The following is a 7,364-nucleotide window of genomic DNA, read 5'->3' on the forward strand; positions in this document are numbered from 1 at the left end:
AAGGCTCCATGGGTGTTAGAATCATTACTGTGTAATCTAGATTATTGACTCTAGTGCAAGTGGGAGACTGAAGTAAATATGCCCTAGAGGCAATAATAAAGTTATTATTTATTTCCTTATATCATGATAAAAGTTTATTATTCATGCTAGAATTGTATTAACCGGAAACATAATACATGTGTGAATACATAGACAAACAGAGTGTCACTAGTATGCCTCTACTTGACTAGCTCGTTAATCAAAGATGGTTATGTTTCCTAACCATGGACAAAGAGTTGTTATTTGATTAACGGGATCACATCATTAGTTGAATGATCTAATTGACATGACCCATTCCATTAGCTTAGCACCCGATCGTTTAGTATGTTGCTATTGCTTTCTTCATGACTTATACATGTTCCTACGACAATGACATTATGCAACTCCCGTTTGCCGGAGGAACACTTTGTGTGGTACCAAACGTCACAACGTAACTGGGTGATTATAAAGGTGCTCTACAGGTGTCTCCAAAGGTACATGTTGGGTTGGCATATTTCGAGATTAGGATTTGTCACTCCGATTGTCGAAGAGGTATCTCTGGGCCCTCTCGGTAATGCACATCACTGAAGCCTTGCAAGCATTGCAACTAATGAGTAAGTTGCGGGATGATGTATTACGGAACGAGTAAAGAGACTTGCCGGTAACGAGATTGAACTAGGTATGGGATACCGACGATCGAATCTCGGGCAAGTAACATACCGATGACAAAGGGAACAACGTATGTTGTTATGCGGTCTGACCGATAAAGATCTTCGTAGAATATGTAGGAGCCAATATGAGCATCCAGGTTCCGCTATTGGTTATTGACCGGAGACGTGTCTCGGTCATGTCTACATTGTTCTCGAACCCGTAGGGTCCGCACGCTTAAGGTTTCGATGACAGTTATATTATGAGTTTATGAGTTTTGATGTACCAAAGTTAGTTCGGAGTCCCGGATGTGATCACGGACATGACGAGGAGTCTCGAAATGGTCGAGACATAAAGATTGATATATTGGACGGCTATATTCGGACACCGGAAGTGTTCCGGGTGATTTTGGAGAAAACCGGAGAGCCGGAGGGTTACCGGAACCCCCCGGGAGAAATAATGGGCCTTATGGGCCTTAGTGGAGAGAGAGAGGGGCAGCCAAAGGTGGGCCGCGTGCCTCTTCCCCCCTGGTCCGAATTGGACTAGGAGAGGGGGGCGGCGCCCCCCTTTCCCTCTCCCTCCCCACTTCTTTCCCCCTCCTAGTAGGAGTCCTACTCCTACTAGGAGGAGGACTCCTCCTTGGCGCGCCATAGAGGGCCGGCCGCCCTCCTCCCCTTGATCCTTTATATACGGGGGTAGAGGGCACCCCTTGAGACACAAGTTGATCCACGTGATCATATTCTTAGCCGTGTGCGGTGCCCCCTTCCACCATAGTCCTCGATAATATTGTAGCGGTGCTTAGGCGAAGCCCTGCGACGGTAGTACATCAAGATCGTCACCACGCCGTCGTGCTGACGGAACTCTTCCCCAACACTTTGCTGGATAGGAGTCCGGGGATCGTCATCGAGCTGAACGTGTGCTAGAACTCGGAGGTGCCATAGTTTCGGTGCTTGATCGGTCGGGCCGTGAAGACGTACGACTACATCAACCAAGTTAATGCTTCCATTGTCGATCTACAAGGGTACGTAGATCACACTCTCCCCCTCTCGTTGCTATGCATCACTATGATCTTGCGTGTGCGTAGGAATTTTTTTGAAATTACTACGTTCCCCAACAAGATGTCATGCAAGTTCTTTTCCATAAGCACGTATGATTATATTCAAAATACATGCCTACATTACATTGATGAATTGGAGCTAGTTCTGTGTCACCCTAGATTATGACTGTTAGATGATGAACCACATCCGGCATAATTCTCTATCACCGATCCATTGCCTATGAGCTTTCCATATATTGTTCTTCGCTTATTTACTTTTATGTTGCTATTGTTACAATCACTACAAAATACCAAAAGCATTACTTTTGCTATCATTACCACTACTATCATATTACTTTGCTATGGAACACTTTGCTGCAGATATTAAGTTTCCAGGTGTGGTTGAATTGACAACTCAGCTGCTAATACTTGAGAATATTCTTTGGCTCCCCTTGTGTCGAATCAATAAATTTGGGTTGAATACTCTACCCTCAAAAACTGTTGCGATCCCCTATACTTGTGGGTTATCAAGACTATTTTCTGGCGCCGTTGCCGGGGAGCATAGCTCTATTCTTTGAGTCACTTGGGATTTATATCTGCTTATCATTATGAAGAACTTGAGAGATCCAAGAACCAAGATTTACCCCTCAACTACGAGGGGAGGTAAGGAACTGCCATCTAGCTCTGCACTTGATTCACCTTCTGTTTTGAGTAAGCTTGCGCACCTAAACCTGCTTCTGCTATTGATTCTGATATGTCACATACTATTGATGATGCCACTTCTGCTATGCATGATACTTATGATGAAACTACTTCTATGCCTGATACTACTGTGCCACTTGGTGAATTTCTTGATGAACAACTTGCTAGGGCTAGAGAGAATGAAATTATTGAAACTGATAATACTGATGAAAGTGATTATGAAGGCTCTCCTAATAAATATGAATTACCTGTTGTGCTTGAGGGCTATGTTATGGATGAAGAAACTAAAAGGGACTTTCTTGCTTGCAATGATAGAAGTGATCTTAAGAAATTATTAGCTAAGCTTAAACAAAAAAGTCGGAATGCTAGAATGAAATATGATCCTGCTTATGCTACTTCACCTATCTTTGTTACTGATAAGGATTATGAATTCTCTATTGATCCTGATATAATTACTTTGGTTGAATCTGATCCTTTTTATGGCTATGAATCTGAAACTATTGTGGCACATCTTACTAAATTAAGTGATATAGCCACCCTGTTCACTAATGACGAGAGAACTCGCTACTTTTATATTCTTAAAATATTGTCATTCTCAATAAAGGGTGATGCTAAGATATGGTTTAATTCTCTTGATCCTGGTTGTGTGCGTAGTCCCCAGGATATGATTTATTACTTCTCTGCTAAATATTTCCCTGCTCATAAGAAACAAGCTGCCTTAAGGGATATATATAATTTTGTGCAAATTGAAGAAGAGAGTCACCCACAAGCTTGGGGGAGGCTTCTCCAATTACTTAATGCTTTGCCTGATCATCCTCTCAAGAAAAATGAAATACTTGATATCTTTTATAATGGACTGACCGATGCTTCCATAGATTACCTGGATAGTTGTGTTGGTTCTGTTTTCAGGGAAAGAACACCGGATGAAGCTGAAATTCTATTGAATAATATGTTGACAAATGAAAATAATTGGACAACTCCTAAGTCTATTCCTAAACCAACTCCGAAGAAAAGGGGTGTTCTATTTCTCAGTACTGAAGATATGCAAGAGGCAAAGAAATCTATGAAAGAAAAGGATATTAAAGTTGAAGATGTTAAGAATTTACCTCCTATTGAAGAAATACATGGTCTTAATTTACCGCCTGTTGAAGAAATATATGGTTTTAATCCATCACCTATTGAAGAAACACATGGTCTTGATAACCCGACATAGGTAGTAAAGGTAAACTCTCTCTATAGATATGATAAAGCTGAAATCCCATTTACTAAGTTTGCTAGCCCATGCTTGGATGAGTTTGATAAATTTATGGTTAAGCAAGAAGACTTCAATGCTTATTTTGGTAGAGAATTAAAACGCAGTGCTAATATGCTTGAACACTTGGGTGATTATATGGCTAATGTCAAAGGTGAACTTAAACTTATTAGTAAACATGCTTCTATGGTTACCACTCAAGTAGAACAAGTACTTAAAGCTCAAAATGATTTGCTCAATGAATTGAATAGTAAGAATAAGGACTATGATGTCAGAGTGGCTACTAGAACTGGTAGAATGACTCGGGAACCTTTGTATCCTGAAGGCCACCCTAAGAGAATTGAGCAAGATTCTCAGAGAAATAATATAGATGCACCTAGTCCTTCTAAAAGGAAGAAAAAGAAAAATGATAGGACTTTGCATGCTTCTAGTGAACCTATTGCTGAAACACCTGAGTATCCAAATGATATTTCTATTTCTGATGCTGAAACACAATCTAGTAATGAACCTGAAACTAGTGATAATGTTAATGATAATGTTCATGATGATGCTCAACCTAGCAATGATAATGATATAGAAATTGAACCTGTTGTTGATCTTGATAACCCACAACCAAAGAATCAATGTTATGATAAGAGAGACTTTGTTGCTAGGAAACATGGTAAAGAAAGAGAACCATGGGTTCAAAAACCCATGCCTTTTCCTCCCAAACCATCCAAGAAAAAGGATGATGAGGATTTTGAGCGCTTTGCTGAAATGATTAGACCTATCTTTTTGCGTATGCGATTAACTGATATGCTCAAAATGAATCCTTATGCTAAGTACATGAAAGAAATTGTTACTAATAAAAGAAAGATACCGGAAGCTGAAATTTCCACCATGCTTGCTAATTACACTTTTAAAGGTGGAATATCAAAGAAACTCAGAGATCCAAGAGTACCCACTATACCATGCTCCATTAAAAGAAACTATGTTAAAACTTCTTTATGTGATCTTGGAGCCGGTGTTAGTGTTATGCCTCTCTCTTTATATCATAGACTTGATTTGAATAAGTTGACACCTACTGAGATATCTTTGCAAATGGCTAATAAATCAACTGCTATACGTGTCGGTATTTGTGAGGATGTGCATGTTGTGGTTGCAAACGGTACTATTTTAACGGACTTTGTTATTCTTGATATTCCCGAGGACGATAGTATGTCTATTATTCTTGGAAGACCTTTTTTGAATACTGCAGGGGCTATTATTGATTGCACCAAAGGCAATGTCACTTTTCATGTTAATGGTAATGAGCATACGGTACACTTTCCGAGGAAACAACCTCAAGTCCATAGTATCAATCCTATTGGAAAAATCCCATCGATTATTTTTGGAGGTTTTGAATTTCCTCTTCCTACTGTCAAGAAGAAATATGATATTCTTATTGTTGGGGATGTGCCTATCCCCGTTGAGGTAACCTAGTGTTGTTCGAAAATTCTCCGGTTCCATGTTATTCGGAATGAGTTTGTTAACAAGATTTGACCAACCTTGTTAATGGATTCCTTTTGATGATCATGAGATGGATGAATTTATAAAACACAACTCTCTGTACCCTCTTTTAACTTTCTGTTATTTATATTAAATAAAATAAAAATAGTATTTTCTGTCTGTTATCTGAATTATCGTGCAATATAAAAATACCCCGAAAATAAAAGTTCTCCAAATGCCCTGAAATTTAAATATGATTTTTTGTGGAATATTTGAGAATATTTGGCACTGATAACACAACAGGGCGAGCAAGCACCTGGCCACGAGGGTCCACGGCGCGCCCACCCCCTGGGCGCGCCCCCTGCCTCGTTGGCCCACTGTGGCCCTCCTCCACTTATTCCTGCACCCACACACTCCTTCCTCCCACAAACACCATTATCCAACTCAAGCACGAGTTCTAGCTCATTTTGCTGCGATTTTCGATCTCCTTGCTCAAAGCACCTCTCACAAAACTGCTTTGGGGGATTGTTCCTTGGTATGTGAGTCCTCCATTGGTCCAATTAGTTTTTGTTCTAGTGCTTTATTCATTGCAAATTTGTGCTGCCTAGGTGACCATGTTCTTGAGCTTGCATGTCAAATTTATGTGGTTGCAAGTAGTTTTGATGCATGATATAGGCTCTAGGCACTTGTAGGAGTAGTTGCTATCAATTTTGTTGAGTTTGGTTCACTTTTATTTGAAGTTACTAAAAATTTCAGAAATTTTTCAGAGGAAGAAATATGTTTAGGAAAATGTACCAAGGTGGTTCTTCAAGGAAACAAGGACCCATGCTTGCAATGCGTGATGCTGATGATGAGCCACCAAGGGACGCTCCAGTGCGGCCTTGTGAATGGCCTTCAGAGGACTTCATGGATCGAGCGGGAATTAAGGAAGAATTTAACGCATATTTGTGTAATGTTGATCTTGTGATCTTCGAGGAAGAAAAATGTCGTCAGTACCACTATCTCACTAGTTCCTTTGTGAGGAGGTTTGAATTTTCATCTTTACGTAATTCTCAAACTTTCCTGTTTGATCTTTATGAAAATTCTTACACTATGGACTTAGAGGACTTTACCACTGCTTGCAAACTTCCACAATGGGGTAGTGCTAGTGAACCTCGCAAATCTGAATTTAGAGATTTTCTTGGTAGTATAACTGTGGGGGAATCTAGAGATATAGCACAAGCTACCATAGGGAGCATTCACTTTCCTGCTATACATTATTTTGCTCTCTTCATAGGTAGATGCATTAACGGTAAAGATGAAGCATGTCACATGCGTGTCCCTGACCTTAGTATTCTTAGGAGTGTTGTGTTAGGAGATAAATCTTATAATTTGGGAGCCATTGTTGCACGTAGGTTGCATCTTAATAGATTTAATGGAGATTTCTTCGGTGGAATTTATGCAACCCGCATAGCTAATTTTCTTGGTATAACCATACGTGAGGATGATATTGAGTTGCCCCCTGCTTATTTGGATTATGAGGCTATGGTTCGTCATCAGTTTGTTGAGAGGAACAATCAATTCCTCCAGTACCGACAAATCTTTGACAGACGGCGCACCTATCACGTCGCTCTCCCTGCTTCTACTTTCTTTGACTTTCAGGCAAAAGGGAGATATTCTATAACCAGAGAGGAGGCGGAAGAGTATAAGAGGAGAGCCGAGATAGCTCACCTCCAAGCTGCAGCCCACGATGCAATGACTGCTGCATCTCGGTACGACCCCAACTACAACTTTGAATATCCGCCAGGCCATCCGTGGCATTAGACCAACTTAGGCCAAAAGCCTAAGCTTGGGGGAGTATGTATTTCTCACCGACATTACATTCATGTTCACACACTCATTGCCAGATGTCAGTGCCCATACTTTTTCATGGTAATATCCATGCTAGTTTATTTCCTTTTTATGCTTTCTTCTTGTGTGTTTAATAAACCTTAAGAAAAACAAAAAAGTTGTAGCTTTTAGTTAGTTTTAATTTCTATGCTTGTAGTAGTAATTAAAAAGAAAACCCAAAAAGATTTCCTGTTCTTCTTTTTGCTTGTTGGGAGTTTTCCCGTGTAAATAGTTTTATTTCTTTTCTTTTCTTTGGGGGTCGATAGGAGAAGATCATGATTAAATTGTTGAAGTGGCTCTTATATGCATTATTGTTGATCTGACATAAGAGCCCATATTGCCTTGTCTTCTCCTGTTTATTGAATGCTTGCA

Source organism: Triticum aestivum, chromosome 7A (genome assembly GCF_018294505.1).
Source record: "Triticum aestivum cultivar Chinese Spring chromosome 7A, IWGSC CS RefSeq v2.1, whole genome shotgun sequence".
Taxonomy (NCBI): domain Eukaryota; kingdom Viridiplantae; phylum Streptophyta; class Magnoliopsida; order Poales; family Poaceae; genus Triticum; species Triticum aestivum.